The 16,315-nt window shown below is 37.5% G+C and overlaps 1 protein-coding gene and 1 non-coding gene across 4 annotated transcripts in view; both read right to left on the reverse strand.

The window, feature by feature from the left end:
• The window catches only part of LOC150099843 (protein Gawky-like), a 580,239-nt gene that overhangs the window by 491,925 nt on the left and 71,999 nt on the right, over positions 1-16,315 (reverse strand). The window lies entirely within an intron of this gene.
• Positions 13,363-13,436, reverse strand: TRNAT-GGU (transfer RNA threonine (anticodon GGU)). Its single transcript has one exon. It is a non-coding gene; the product is annotated as a tRNA-Thr (tRNA).

The raw sequence follows: 16,315 nt of genomic DNA on the forward strand, positions 1-16,315 counted from the left end.
TCATCCCCTCTTCTCTACTGCTCCTATTCTCTCTTCTAGCATTCCCATACCTCTCTCTCCTTCCCGTCTCTCCTACTGTTTCCATTCTCTCCTCTTCTAGCACTCCCATACCTCTCTCATTCCGTCTCTCCTACTGTTTCCATTCTCTCCTCTTCGAACACTCCCATACCTCTCTCGTTTCCTCTCTTCTACTGTTTCCATTCTCTCCTCTTCTAGCACTCCCATACCTCTCTCTCCTACTGTTTCCATTCTCTCCTCTTCTAGCACCTCCCGAACGCCTTTTTAAAGAAAGTTGTGAAGTTATTTTACACCGATCGAATTTAAATCGAAATGATTATTTCTCTCTCTCTCGAAGATCTGGGAGACGTTTATTTTATGCAATCACCATTAAAAAACCAATTATCTTAAAGATTAATTATTATATTCTATCATTTCCTAGCACGCGGCAACAATTATATTTTAATAGGTGATCCACTGAATGTTCGTTACTTGTATTCCTATAACTGTTTGTGTGACATTGAAGATGTACTATTAGTTTTAGTATTAAATATCTGTACCTTTATTAATTAAAAGTTATTACTGTGGTCTTACATGTTCTTTTAATAATTATACTATGCCACAGGTACCTCTAAAAATAAGCTTGCAATTGATTTATCCCAAAATGCATAACTTTACATTTCTCCATTAAATTGACATCCATTAAGTTTTGCCATCAGTGACAGCCTATTTAAACCTGCAAGTTCTCCACATTACCTTGACTAACTGTTACTCTACCTAATTTTGCATCATCAGCAGACAACTGAATATTTCCTATAACATTTATGTACAAATTAAACAGTAGTGGTCCTAGCACTGAATCTTGATGCACACCACTAGTCACCTGATTTTGGGAGGATTCTGCTCCTTCATATACCACTTTTTTGATAACTGTCCAGCAGCTACCTTCTTATCCACTAGTGTGATAACTAGTGTCATATCCATCTCCATTTGTTCTAATTTGCATAACAGAGTTCCATGTGGTACATGTATTTACCACCACTCCTGAGATACTGATTTGTCTATAATTTGCTATTGCATACTTAGAACCTCTCTTATGCAAAGGAATTATTTGGCCCTCTTTCCAATCCCTTAGAACTTTACCAAAACTGAGATTTAAATTGAAGAGCCTATAAAAGGCATTGCCAGTTCCCTTGTGAGCTGATGTTCCATTTAATCCACAGCTATATTTACACTGAAAAAAAAATCATTTAATGCCTTTTATTCCTTTATTGGGAGTAGCAGAGGCCTTATAACCCTATCTAGCTTTTGGAGACTTAATAGGCAGTTCAATCTCCACTGGTAGCCAATCAGAGATAGCTGGCACAAGACTATCACTAATTATAACTAGCAACCGATAAGGTTATTCTTCCATAGTCATTCTTCCTCTTACTTGCCATGTAACGAAAGAACTCTTTGGGATTTCTTTGGCCTGCTTGGCTAGTTTCTTCTCGTAATCTGATTTTACCTTCCTTACCATGTTAGTCACCTTTCTCCTTATATACCCTCTATAGCATTTTCTTTTGCTGCAGTTCAATCTCCACTGGTAGCCAATCAGAGATAGCTGGCACAAGATTATCACTAATTATAACTAGCAACCGATGAAGAGATGGGAAAACAAGTTCTGCCGTCTCTTTGTGCCCTAACTGGATATGTCACTGTCTGAAATGATGCGGATTCTATGGTCAATTCTCTTGAGTTTATGGTATGAAAAACCTGAAGTTCTGGGAGAAAAAAACCTGCTTGCCTGTGCCAGAGATCAACTAACTTGGGAACCGGTCAAAAAAAAGCTTAGAAAAAGTTCCTCTGGTTGGTGACTGAACATGAACTTAAGTGAGATTCTACAATATTCTAAGAACCTCAAAATCATCCATCTCTGTTCTCACATCAGACTCTGTCACAGAATTAACTTCAGTTGGATGATATACCCTTACAAAGTAGTCAATCAGTAACTCAACTATTTTATCTGCTTCTGTCACCTCATCACCATCAGCAATCATTAATGTTATTCTTCCATAGTCATTCTTCCTCTTACTTGCCATGTAATGAAAAAACTCTTTGGGATTTCTTTGGCCTGCTTGGCTAGTTTCTTTTTGTAATCTGATTTTGCCTTCCTTATCATGTTAGTCGCCTTCTCCTTATATACCCTCTATAGCACTTTCTTTTGCTAGGGAACTGACAGTGCCTTTAACCTGGCTTTTCAATGAAAGTCTGGCTTTGGCAAAGGTGCCCAGGGAATGGAAGGAAGGTAAGATAGTGCCATTGCATAAATTGCATAAGGATGGTAACAGACTGGAAGTGTCTAATTATAGGCCAGTTTGTGTGTCATTAGTAGTTGTTAAGGGCATCATCTGGAGCATACACATATATGAGGGGTGTTCAAAAAAGTGACTGAACTTTTTTAATAGTGTACCAACTGGCACAGAGATCACTTAGCAGCATGTTTTGACAACAAACTGCAATTTGCTCCGTTCTGCTACGAGCATTAGTCTTCGAGTTACATCCACTGAAATGAGCACATGGACAAGCTGTTCACCAGATTAGTGACAAAGTGACAATGAAAGAGCTTGAAGAACAACGTGTGTGTGTGTGTGTGTGTGTGTGTGTGTGTGTGTGTGTGTGTGTGTGTGTGTGTGTGTGTGTGTGTGTGTGTGTGTGTGTGTGTGTGTGAAATTTTGCTTCTTCTAACTTGGTAAAAATTTTACAGAGACATTTCAATTGCTTAACCAGGGCGGAATGTCGGTTGGGTAAAGATCCCAGGCCTGGATGACCTTCCGCATCAACAGACGACAATCATGTCGAGAGAGTTCATGCTGTGATTCATGGAAATCGTCATTTAATTGTCTGAGAAGTAGACAAAGTGGGCATAGGATCTTGCCATCAAATTTTGATTGAAAAACTTTAGATGCGTTGCATCAGTGCAAAATTTGTGCAGAAAGATTTTCATTATCATTTGCATTGGCAAGCAGTTCCTGACTGGTTTCAATATGATGTTGAAATTTCAGATGGTAAATAAAGAGTTGTATCAGGATGTTTTAGTATGTTTGAGGGATGCTGTTTGCAGGAAAACCAGATTTGGATGTTGCACCATGACAATGTGCTGGCGGCTTACACATTGCTCCTCATCCACAGTTATATGGCAAAACATCAGACATCCAATGTGCCCTATCCACCCTATTCTCCAGACTTAGCCCGAGCAGACTTTTTCCTGTTTCCCAAACTTAAAACTACTCTGAAAGGACATAATTTCCAAACCATAGAGGAGATTCAGGTAAAAGCGATAAGAGAACTGCATGCCATCACAGAAAGAGCTTTCCAGAAAGCATTCCAAATTTAAAGAAATGTTGGGAATGGTGCATTGCCAATAGAGGGGGGACTACGTTGAAGGGGACAGTACTTAAAATGTTGTAAAATGAGCAATAAGATCTTTATAGCAAAAGTTTGGTCATCTTTTTTTTGAACACGACTTGTATATACAAAGAAACAAACTCCACATCAATTGACATGGTATGCTAACGTTACAGTGATCTCGTCAGCCATTAAAACTATTGGCCTGACCTCTGGTGGAAAAAACTTACTACATCAATGCTAGAATCCTGTTATTATTATTATCTATTTGGTTACAAAAATAAATTAAGCTAGATAGCGACATGCTCACATAAAGTTACTCATATAAGTATACATATAAATTAAAACAAAACAGTATGGATGGTGGCCAATAAAAGCTGAAATAATTGCTTAGAGTCCTAAAGTCAGGGTTTGCTAGAAAACTTGAAGCACTATTAAACGGTTTTGACTTTTATTGAGGTCTCATCAGTAAGAGCCAGACCCAGAAGTGACAAACTCAAGGAGTCTAAAATTGTATGTGAATATGCAAATAAGCTACAAGAATATTTGAAGAATTCTGGCTTAAATGAACAGTCACCCACTGAAGACAGATGGTCTCACCTAGTAACTGGGATTAAGGAGTCAGTACAACAGATATTATGTATAAAAGAAAATAAAAAGGAAACATATAACTGGTATGATGAGGAATGAAAAGTAGTTGCAGAAGAAAAGAATAAATGTTATATCAGGATGCATCAGAAAAATTTAACAAGAGCTGCTCTTGACAAGTTCCCCGTGTTGGAGCAGGTAGTAGAATACCCCAACCGCATTGTATTGTAAGAGGCAATAACTGGAGACCCTGTCCCTGGGTGTATAGCCGGGTCCTCTTCAGGGGTTGGGAGAAGGGCTAATCATCCCTCCCTGTAAAAATTATCTGATTATGGAAGCTGCAAATCTGGATGAATAAATGCTCCTTGAAACAGACATGACTTGCAAGACTCCAGAAGATGGTTATCTAGCCTGGTCTGATGTAGATAATATGACACACCAAGGAGAAAGCCTTTCAGAACCCTCGTTGTTGAAAAAGTCACTTATGAAGCCACAAAAAATTTTAAAGATTGGATCATGGAATGTCAGAATACTGTACCAGGTAGGAAAAACTAGGCAGGTAACAAATGAAATGGACAATTATAAAATAGACATTTTAAACATCAGCGAACTCAGATGGACTGGTTTTGGTAGACTTATAACTAAAGACAACAAGACAATATTGAACGCTGGATCAGAGAAGAAGCATGAAAAAGGAGTTGCGCTAATATTGAACCCAAAAGTAACCAAAAGCCTGATGAAATGGGAACCAGTAAACGAGAGAATTATAAAAGCCAAGTTCTATTCCAAATTTATCAAACTTTCTGTTCTGCAGGTTTACACCCACTAATGATGCAGATGAAGAAATAAAAGAGTGCTTTTTATGAACAACTCCAAAAGGTAATAAATTCTATTCCAAAACACAATATGATAATACTCATTGATGATCTTAATATAAAAGTGGGTAAAAGGTCAGTAGAAGAAAACTCGTTAGGTTTTGAGCTTTGTGGAGGCAAAAATGAAAATGGCATGATTATTATTATGTGACACCTCCAGGGTGTCCAAGGACTCATGGAAGGGCACACTTCTTCTCTACTTTGCTAAATACATCTCATCCTCTCCAATAATACTTAATTCTCCAACTATGACACTACTACCATGAACGTCATCTATCACCCATCATCACCAACAGCAGTATTTTTTGTCTGTAATTACGTGTGTTCTGAAGGCTGATAAGTTTGTACGCAGGATGAAAAAGCTGAGTTTATTTACGGGAGGAAAAAAACCCTGCTACTACTGTATGAGATTGGCTAACACCTTTAACTGAAAAAGCCCATATAAGGATTCCTCTCGTCATGATGGGAATCAAACCCAGGTCTTTTCCAATTGAAGGGCACAATGTTCCGCTATAAGAAAAAAAAAAAAAAAAAAGATACATAGAAGAAAAAAGAGGGATTACGTAAGTCATAAGATGGAAGAGCTGGAGCATTTAAGAACTAAAAATGAAGTCAGGATGATTTATGGAGAGATAAATAAAGCTAGAAAAGAATTTAAGCCTAGACTGGCAATATGCAGGAATGAAAATGGTGATATAATAAATGATAAAGAAAATATATTGTTCAGATGGCAGAGACATTTTAAAAATCTTATCTAAAGAAACAATCTTAGATAATAGTAGCAATGAATATCGCTATTATAACCACAATAGTAACGGTATAGAGGAACAACTGTCCACCTCGGAGGAGGTTCAAGTAGCAGTGTCTAAATTAAAGAATGGTATGGCTCCGAGATCCAATAATCTGCAGGCAGAACTATTGAAACAAGGAGGAAGAGAATGCCTGAAACAAATTCATGAGTTAATGGCTCATATATGATTGAATGAAATTCTCCAGAAAGACTGGTCTGCCAGAAGCTAAAGAGAACCCCCCAAAGAATTCTATCATTATGCTGCAAGTAAAAGAAAGAACGAACATGAAAGAATAATTCTACTGAATGCAGATGGTGTGAAGTGACAGTTGCAGAAGAAGTAATTCAACTAATGAGTGCCCATTTTGCTAAAAGTTATCAACCTGGTATATGCAACACTGAAGTCACTGCTACCTCTTCACTGGATTGCCAGCAAAGGTTGATCGATTGGTAGAGCCTCTGCCACTCAGTTAAGTAAGTTTGAGTGCGGTTAGTAGTTGGAAGGGGACCAATCATTCGATGCTGTTGGCACACTCTCCCTTGATGAGTCTTTGGACTCCCTGGAGGTGTCAAATAATAATAATAATAAAGTGTATGAGGAGGAAGTATTAGAGCTGTTGCACATCAGCAGAGACCGATGGGATATCAGTATGCATGCTAGAAGAGTGTTCAACTGAACTGGCTATTCTTTCGACCAGGCTTTCAGAACAGAGAAGATTCTGCAGGAGTGAAAATAATATATGGTAGTCCCACTGCATGAGGATGATGCAAAGACTAATCTATCCAACTATCAACCAATTGGTATGTCAGGAGTGATGGTGAAGATTTTGGAAAAGGGTTAGGGCTCGCTTTCAGAAATGAATTGACAGAGACTCTCTACTTTGCAATGAACAGCATGGGTTTATTAAAAGAAGGTCATATAATAAATTTAGTTTAATCCTTTATCCAAGTGTGAGCAAACAAAGTTTGCGCCTGAAAATATCTTCAGGACTGAATATGGTGTTGTACTACCTTACTGGAGTAAGGTAGTACAACACCGGGCAACTCGTAGCAAAGGTGGACCAAGCTCACAACACTCCTATCCCAGTATCTCCCATAATGCAAAACACATCTCCTTGCGGATATGTATAATGTTATGCATTAACGGATTGGCCTAGTTTCGAGCTTTATTGAGGTCTCTTCAGTGGGAGCCTGATAATAAATTAAACTAAATTTATTATAGTCTAACCAAGTGAAAAATAAACTTTCAAAAAAAGATCATGTTTTAGCAACTTGTGCACGTTCTATAATAATGTTACCACTGAGCTAGACAAGGAGAATAGATACAACATAATACTTTTGGATTTTGCTAAGGCTTTTAACAGAATACAGCATGGAAGACTGTTGCATAAGTTGGTTAATATGGGATTGGATTATAAAATATTAGCTTGGGTAAAAAGAGGATGGCTGAATGACATACAAAAAGAATTATGGGGGATGTGAGTCTACAAAATTTAAGGTAACCAGTGGTGTACCACAAGGATCAGTCCTTGGTCCACCATTATTCAATCTGTACATTAATGACAATGGGAAAATTTGACCGGTGACATACAGCTATTTGCTGATGATGCAAAGATACATAGGATAAAGGAATGCAACTAATATACAGTACTTGTAGAATGATTTGAATAGGCTTGAATTGTGGACATAGGAAAATGGAAATCAGTTCAATGTCAGTATATGTAAAGTCATGCACTATGGTGCGATTAGATATCCAATGTTGTATTATATATTTGATTATGCTAGAAGAAACTGATCAAGCTAAGGATCTTGGTGTGTTAGTAGATAGGAAGTTGAAGTTGAGGGCCATGTAGTAAAGATTGCAAATACAACTCAAATGATAATTGCAATGCAGAAATGAATTTTGACGTGTAAAGATAAGAATGTCATTTTTCCTTTTTACAAGGTCTTGATAAGACCTCACTTGGACTACTGTGTGCAGGTCTGGTCTCCTGGTTTCAATTGCAATTCTGATACAGTGGAGAGTGTTAAAATGATATCAGAATTGTGGAATACTGATTATGAAGACAGACTGAGAATTCACAGACTGCAGATACTAGCAAACAGGAGAAAGAGGGGTGATATGATTGAGACTTATAAATTTCTGAAAGGGTCATATGGAATTTCAGTTGATGGAATTATTAATTTTATGGAAGGTGGGGAAAGGATGAGAGGGCAGCTGAGAATGAATGCTGCCAAGAAGGGGATGAGATCTAGATTTTTCTCTCATATGGTGGTGTGTGATTGGAATAGATTGCCATTTGATGTTGTGTGTGCAAGTAGTGTGACTGAATTCAAGAACAAGTATGATAGCTGGTATGTGTAGTATGTGGCTTCCCACAATGACTCCCTGGTGGTCTCTCTTAATAATAATAATAAATAGTATATATATTTTTCAGTCTTTCTTTTGTTTCTTCACAGAAAGATTGAATTCACAGAAAGTTTCTTCACATTGAATACCAAATTAATGTACCACAATGAGCATAAAGATGAGCAAAAGCATTTCTACTTATGTAGAAGTCAGTCCACTAAAACTGACACTAGTTTCACAACCACAAACCTAATCCAAAAAAGAAAAACACTACACAACTCAATTCAAATGAATCCAAATCTGGAAGGATACTGGTCTTTGGTACTTCTTGACTATGTATGGTGGCCATCAGAGAGCTAACCTGATCATTTAAAGTCAGTGAAATGAACAAATCATCATCCCAACACAAACAAAAACATCCAAAAACAATACCTTGGAGACTAACATACACCCGCCCATCTGCCTTATACCATCTCAAAAAACACATCCACCCTGTGGGCACATCACTAGAAGTGGCATCACAGGGGCAACTGATGCACTACCACGGTATGGCTGCACCCATCCATTTTTACCTGAAAACACCTGCCCATCCTGGCTGCAACATCACACCTCCCCGCTTTCCTATCTCAAAACAGCCCCACCTGCTGCTCCTCACACCAAAAATAACTCCACCTCGAAAATCACATCCATCACCTCAAAAAAACACCTTCTGCCTAAAAAAAAACCACACTCCTGCCACCTCCAAAAGACACATCTACCACCTTAAAAAACAACCTACCCTTCCTGTCCCCTCATAATACACACCTTTCCCCACAAAACACCAATACACATGCCCTCCTCACGACATTCATCATAAAAAAAAAAATTAACTTCAATTCTTAACATAACGAGAACACAAGTAAAGTAACAAAATAATCATCACAAACAAGAGCACAATAAAAACAATCTTTCAAACCAAGTCAATTAAAGAAACTCCACTAACGAAAATCATAAAAAACAAATAATCAGACGTACTGGTCCCAACACTTTAAGGAGCTCTATGATTTTAGGATATTGAGCTTCATTCCACATATGAGAAGCACCAATATCATTCAAAGCTAAAACAACACATTCTTTAATGTTACAATTTTTTTCAATCATGGCATTTAAACTACTCCATCTCAGATGAAAAGACAAACGGCTATTTTTTTCTGGTGAAGTTAATTAAATTAAGGGGATAAAAATCCCTTATTATTTTACAGCCAGTATGCGAAACTCTAAGATCGAAAACTACTATCTAAGAGTTTCATGCCGACGAACTATTGGCGAATCCAAGTGTAAGTGATCACCTGGTAGTATCACACCAACGCAACTCGAAGCAAAGGTGGAGCAAGCTCCCTCACTATCCTTGATATTTTCTCATAATGTAAAAACACACAGCTCCTAGGAGATGTAATACTGCTTTACATTATGAGGAGAGGTCACTACCCAGACCGGTTTCAACCTTTTTTGAGGTCTCATCAGTGAGTAGCTAGACCTGGATGATATCAAAGTTTAAGTGAAAAGAACTTACATACTGGCTGTAAAATAATAAGGGATGTTTATCCCCTTAATCTACTCCATCTCATTTGGCAGTCAAGAATCAGACTTAATTCCATTACTTTTTCTTGTTTTACATAATTCTGAAGGATGCTATCTCTTACGGGAGATTTTCTAAAAAAATTTGCAAATTTTTCCTATTTGGGAAATTGATCGTTTGTAATTGTCAGACAACACAGGGAATCCACAGTCGTTATCTAGATAGAGAATTTAAAAAATCTTTGCCATAGTCATCTTTACACTCTACGTCATCTTCCTATTCCTCACTTGTAACATACACATCAGTTTCAAGTCAAAATGTTAACATTTTTAATTAAATAATTAATTAATTTTTAGATATTAATTCTAATATCTAAAACCGGTTTTTGAATTTTACAAATTTATCCAAAAAAAAAACGGTTTTTAAAAACTGACAAACCCTACATAAATGGAGTCTGCATACAACAGCTTGAAGAAGACACTGTCAAGGCAATACTTGGACTGGGGTCTGAACAATTTCTGTTGGGAATCAAATCCACAAGTTCTTCACCCTTACTCCATAAATTTTTCTAATAGCATTAAACTAGCATTAAACACAACATAAAAAAATTAATACTGCTGTAGTTAAAAAAAAATCTCAAACAAAATTCAAAAAACATCAAAAATTGTAAAAATCTAATAAAACAACAAAACTACATGCCAAAAAAATGCTTCCACATGTTTTACCAACATCTTGGGGGATTTAATACCCACATTAACAATGTGCACCACTTATATCATGCACATTACATCATGCATGATGCCTTCTATAAGAAGGATGATAGAACATGCCTGTCAGATCTCATATCCCATGGCAAATCTCCTTTACACGATCAGCTTTAGCTCAAGCTTTCCTTTTCTCATTTTGTTACCTTCACAAATCCTGATGACTTTACTCCTATTTAAATATTTATCTCTGAAAGTTGATCACATACAAACACACAGTTTAATTACCCTAAAAAAAAAAAAAAAAAAGAGATATCTTCCTTGGAGATTTAAACGTCCACATTTCCTACCAGCTCCACTACAAGAGATACTGAAATGTTTGCTGTCAGTTCAGTAATGATCTGACACAAATTACTAATGCACCTACCAGAATTCCAGATAATACTTATCCTTCTGCAACACCCTAAGCTTATTCTTAACCAGCTCTGCTCAAAATATACAGCTGACATTAGCTGGTGATGTACAACTATTTGCAGATGATGTAAAACTGGAGAGAGTAACGAGGAATCAAGCAGATGTTGTGCTTTATAGGAGGACTTGAATAGATTGTATGCGTGGGGGACAATATTATGGAACTGTCAATTCAATGTTATAAAGTGTAATGTTCTGAAATTTGGTAGGCACCAACAGGATGGAAAGAATCTTGGCAGGCAAATTTTGGAGGAAGTTGACGAGATAAGAGATCCCGGAGTGGTGGTGAACAAGGATCTGAAGTTCAGAAGTGACACTGCATAAGTTATGAAGACATGACATCAGATTATGGCTATGATGTGGAGAACCTTAACTTGTAGAAATGGAGAGGTTCTGGTTCCATTCTATAAGGCTTTGATCAAGCCTCATGTGGATTATTTTGCACAGATTTGGTCCCCCTGGTTTTCATGATGATGATGATGATCAGGATATGTTGGAAAGGGTCCAAAGAAGACTATGATCATTACTGGTCTTTAGAATCTTGGATATAAGGTGGTATGAAGGGAATGCAAAGTCTTGTGAATAGGAGGAAGAGAGAGGATATGACTGACACGTTTAAGCTGGTAAAGGGTTGTTACCAGGTTAATATGGAAGAACCTTTCAATGGAAACTTCCAGGACATCCCTGGAAGCTGTATAAGGAGGATGTGAGCAGGGAATAAGAAGCAGATTCTTTGCATGGAGAGAGTGGGTGGTGAGTGGAATGCATGCATTGCATGACATTGTGGTTAATGCAAATATATTGAATGAGTTGAAGGCACTTTTTGATTATTATTATTAACACTATGATGAGTCTGTTGACTCCATGCTAGTGTTAATAATAATAATAATTGTCAATAGGGTTTACAGTATAATTCACAGTCATTCAATTAAAAGACGTGAATTTTATGATGGTTGGCGTTTAAAAAAAAAATAAATAAAAGAGGGGGCAGGAAACCATTCATCCATCAGTTTCCCCTAATGCTTACCAGTAGTGCTCTCAGAGAAATATTTTTAATGTACTTCAGTAATCTAATAAACCACCTTTTTTCTGGAGATATTTTGGCTATTTCAGTAGCAATTCCATCTTATCTCATGACTGACAGCTTTTCAAGAAAATTCTGTGCAAATAATGCATACTTTTTTTTATGCAGTGGGACCTAAGACGAAATAGTCAGTTGCTAAAGATAAATTATCTCGAAGGCTTACTGGTTTTTTGCCTAGAAGCAGTTTTTAAAATTCTTCTTTTCACTTTTAAAAACCGCACTTGCATTTTCTTAAATGTCCTTTTAAATTTTACGGGTTTTTTTTGTAATCATGCAAATATTGTTTTTAATTTATTTCAATAGCTTTCTTACACTGAAAGTTAAGAGAAGTGGAAATAATCAATTCCATGAGGATTACAAAGACCAGGCAAGGTGGGTGACTTGGTTGGTAAGGATAACAAAAGTGAGATATGAACAGCAATTAGCTAATGAAGCCAAAAAGAATCCTAAGGAGTTCTTTCGATAAGTAGCCAGCAAAAGAATGAATGATTATGGAAGGATGACATCGAGTGGTGAAAATGGTACAGCTGTTGCAGAATATGTGGTGGAGATACTTAATGAGCAGTCATAAAGGCCTTTCAATCTTGTGAATGTGACTCCATGGAGAGATTGAGAAGTTGATGATGGGGAGGAGAGACTGACTGTAAGTAAGCAAGTGGTGTATGGGGAGTTGAGAAAACTAGATGTTAATAAGGCTGTGGGACTTGATAATATATCATCACGTATTCTGAATGAATGTGCCAGGGAGTTGACACCACCCTTGACATATTTTTTTAATATGTGTCTTGCACTCAGTCAAGTTCCTAAGGAGTGGCAGAAGGGCAAGATTGTGCCACTTCATAAAGGAGGTGATAGAACTCAAGCATCAAATTACAGGCCTATCTGTGTGTTAGGTGTGGTTAAGTTGTTGGAGAAGCTTGTGAGAACTAGGATCCAGAATTGGGTTGACAACAATGGTATTATCTTTGATGGACAGCATGGATTTGCTAAAGGGAGGTCATGTTTTAGTAATCTACTTATTGCAATAAGGTAACTGCTTCTTTGGGCAGAAAAAAAGGATACACAGTAATATACTTAGATTTCGCAAAGGCTTTTGATAGATTACCACATGATAACCTGAGTCAAACTAGAGCAGATGGGGTTGGATATTAGATTAGTGCAATGGATTGGAGACTGGTTATCTGATAGGTATCAACAAGTTGTGTATGGGGGAGCAATATCCAGGAAAAGGAAATTCACTAGTGGTGTGCCTCAGGTGTCTGTTTATTATTATTGTTATTATTATTACTTGACACTTCCAGGGAGTCCAAAGACTCGTCGAGGGAGAGCACCTACTCTACAACTCTCTGTCTCCACCACTCAGTCCACCAACTACAGCGACTGCATCATCTACACCAATGCTATCTACTGTCCACCACCACAATCACCACTAGTATTTTTCACAGATAATCACAAACATCCATGCCCATGGCAGGATTCGATCACCGCAGCCTTTTGGCTGGAGAGCAGATACGTTAAGCACTCGGCCAACTAGGCCATCAAAAAATTAGTTGGATGAAGGCATCAGTGGGATGCGAACCCACGATCTCCTGTTTACCAGACAGGCACTTTAACCAACTAAGCCACGATGCCCATGTTTTAGGGCCATTACTGTTTAACTTGTATATTAATAATTTATTATACTGTCTATCCTAGGTCTGTCTCTTTTTCAAAGATTTGGATGAAGATATTCAGTTGTTTGCAGATGATGCAAAGTTGGGATGAACCATGAAGAGTAGAGATGATGTTGTGGCCTTACAAGAAGACTTGAATAAATTGAGTGAATGGGCATAGAAATGGGGATGCGAGTTCAACGTTGCAAAATTTAAGGTTTTAAAATTGGGGAAACAAAGATGGGATGCAGAATTTATGCTTGGTGAGGATATATTGTCAGAGGTGGAGAAAATAAGAGATCTGGGGGTGATAGTGAATAAGGATCTGAAATTTAGGGGACACATAGCCAAAATTGTGAAGACAACACAAAGGCTTCTGGGAATGATGCGAAGGACACTGACTTGTAAAAATAGGGAGATTCTTGTTCCATTGTATAAGGCTTTGATGACGCCACACGTGGACTATTGTGCCCAGATTTGGTCACCTGGTTTTTCAGAAGGACGAAGAGCTGTTGGAAAGGGTTCAGAGGTGACTGACTAAGGTAGTTTCTATCCTCTGGATTGTCGAGTATGAGGAAAGATTGAGAAGATGCAACTTGCAGAGTCTGGTGGACAGGAGGAAGAGGGAAGATATGATATAGACCTACCAGTTAGTAAGGGGTTGTTATACGATCAATGCTGGAGAGGTTCTACAGAAAATAGTGGGAAATCAGGGGAGAACCAGAGGTTATCCCTGGAAACTGTATAAAGAGGGTCTGAGTAGGGGAGTGAGGAGCAGGTTTTTTCCATGTAGAGTTGTGAATGATTGGAATGCCTTGCCTGAGAGTGTGGCATCTGCAAAGAATTTCAGTGTATTTAAAGCATGGTATGATGAGATGTGTATAGGATAAAAGGACCTCCCAGATGACTCTTTGACTCAGGGATCTTGGGTAATAATAATAATAATAGTTTCATTTCCCCTGTAATATTCTCTAAAACATCTAATGAATAATGGCTTTTTGCATGTCTTATTACCAGTGATTAGTGCTTTCTAGTTATTCTTCCCATAGTTCACAAAGGTCCATCAAGTAGATATCAGGAAATATTCCTCATAGAAATCTTTCAATCATTCTTTGATTGATATTTAGCTTTCAGGAAGCACCTGTACAGTTTTTTATATTGTCTATCCAGTTTATTCTAGGTCTGCCTCTTTTTCGAGTTGAAGGATTGTTTTCTTGGAATCAGTCCTTCAAGAACTTGTCTTGAAGGACTTATTCAAGACAATTTGGAGACCATTAGATCCACTGATATATATATATATATTAGCATATCTAATAAAAAAAATTAGCAGATTTTTAAAAAAAATTTTTTTAGTGTTGTTCCCACCACAAAAGGTTATTAGGAAAACTATGGTACATTTGCATCATGTCAATTTTATATATCTTTTGTAATGTTATTTATTTTTACATAGGCTGGAGACCCTGCTCTAGAGACCAAACATGGAACTTTTTCATGTTCAGGTCTCCAATAAGTGGAGCAGTGGTCTCACATTGGATGATGAAATTCATCTCCCACCTAAAGACCAACACAAACATCCATGCACAGGACTAGATTCAAACCTGCTACCTGTTTCCACAAAGGACCATCAAGTAGAAATCAGAAAATATTCCTCACAGAAATCTTTCACTCGGTCCTTGATTGTTGATTGGAGAGCAGGTACACCAACCACTCAGCTAACCAGCTTGGCAATATGACCAAGCCAGATGAGTTGTTTTTTTCAAACTTTTATGTTGTTATTTCTTGACTGGTGGGAAAAAAAAAAAAGAAAAAAGAAAAAAAGAAAAAAAAAAACTGATTCTTTGTCTTACTTCAAAATTTGTGACATGATCAGTGTATGGAATCTTTAGGAGTCACCTATAGCACCTCATTTCACATGCCGACAACCTCTTCATCTTTTAGGAGCGTGCAAGTTTCACTGCTGTATAGAATTACTGAATTAACTAGAGTCAGTAAGGTATAATCTGTTTGTCATTGCAAGATTGTTATCTGTCCATAGTCATTTTAGTTTATGGAGTGCTGTTTTTCTATTATCCTGTCCTTATTTTCCATCTTTATTAAAGATATTACCTAGGTGTTTAAACTGATCAACTTCTTCTATGGGAATATTGTCAAGTAGGAATTTTTCAGTTTCCTTCTTGGTCAGAAACACAGATATTTGTCATTGTTTTTGATTTTCAGGTACTTATGGTTAAGCCATATTTTTTAAGAATATGAGCTAACTCTGTGGTAATTGCCTGAAGATCTGACTTGTTTTCTGCTAGGAGATCAATATCATCAGCAAACTGCAGATGTTTTATTCTTCCTCCTCCTATTGTCACTCCAATATCACAGTTCTCCAGGACTTCATTTACAACATATTCAAGGAAGCAGTTAAATAACATTGGTGATAATTTTCATCCCTGTCTCACTCCACATGCCACTGGAAAGGGAGTACTATAATTATTATTATTCAGGCCGCGATGAAGACAAAAGACTCATCGTGGGAGGTCCTTCTTAAGAAACACAAGTCTATCAAGACTCACTGAGGGGAGGTCCCCCCCCTAAGAAACACAAAGTCTATCATACCACCAAACTCTGCAGTCCACATTCCCTCAGCCGATCCTCATAACTATCATTGTACAGTCCTGAAATCATATTTGTTATCTGCCTTTGTACCGTTTCCATAGTTAATTTATTCCCTTCAAATCCTGGGGACCAAATCTGAGAACAGTAGTCCAAGTGTGGTCTGATCAGGGTCTTATACAACAGAATGATAACTGTTTTATCTCTGCAGGTCAGTGTCCTTCTCATTATTGCAGCGATATCTCATAATTCCCTTTG

Source organism: Typopeltis vanoorti, chromosome 14, assembly GCF_054136105.1.
Source record: "Typopeltis vanoorti isolate ZY-2024b chromosome 14, IOZ_Tvanoo_1.0, whole genome shotgun sequence".
Classification (NCBI taxonomy): Eukaryota; Metazoa; Arthropoda; class Arachnida; order Uropygi; family Thelyphonidae; genus Typopeltis; species Typopeltis vanoorti.